Here is a 609-nt window from a genome sequence, read left to right as displayed (position 1 = left end):
TGCTTTTTATGTACTGTATTTGGGGGTGTAGGGATCAAATTATTATGATGAACTGCCTTTTGAAATTACTGTACTCTACTCTATGTAATTTCTTTGAACTGATACACAGCTAATCCTTCATGCAGCCCCCTCCCCCACGCACACACACAAGGCTCGCTCAAGGTTTTGAAACTCTTATCGACAGACACCTCCACAGAGTCATTAATTTTCTGAAGTTAGTCATTGTGTTTTTAATCCGTCCCTAGCCGAGCGTCAATCACCTCAATGCACCTGCATGTAATCCTCACCCAACCCCCATAGATGGTTCCATAGTGTAGTGGTTACCACGTCTGCTTTACACGCAGAAGGTCCTGGTTTCGAGCCCCAGTGGAACCATGATTTTTTGATGGAGAAGGATTTAGGAGTGCTTGTAGACAGCAGGCTTAGCAATAGTGCCCAATGTCATGCAGTAACTGCAAAGGCAAACAAGATCTTATCTTGCATCAAACGGGCAATGGATGGAAGGGAAGTAAACATAATTATGCCCCTTTACAAAGCATTAGTAAGACCACACCTTGAATATGGAGTACAATTTTGGCACCAATCCTAAGAAAAGACATTATGGAACTA

The 609-nt window shown here is 42.7% G+C and overlaps 1 non-coding gene across 1 annotated transcript; it reads left to right on the top strand.

Moving 5' to 3' along the window:
* The first annotated feature begins 302 nt into the window (after window positions 1–302).
* Window positions 303–375, top strand: TRNAV-UAC (transfer RNA valine (anticodon UAC)). Its single transcript has one exon. It is a non-coding gene; the product is annotated as a tRNA-Val (tRNA).
* The last annotated feature ends 234 nt before the right edge of the window (window positions 376–609 follow it).

Source organism: Ascaphus truei, chromosome 16 (assembly GCF_040206685.1).
Source record: "Ascaphus truei isolate aAscTru1 chromosome 16, aAscTru1.hap1, whole genome shotgun sequence".
NCBI lineage: Eukaryota > Metazoa > Chordata > Amphibia > Anura > Ascaphidae > Ascaphus > Ascaphus truei.
Note: the sequence above shows the minus strand (reverse complement) of the source record. Positions and strands in the feature narration are given on the sequence as shown.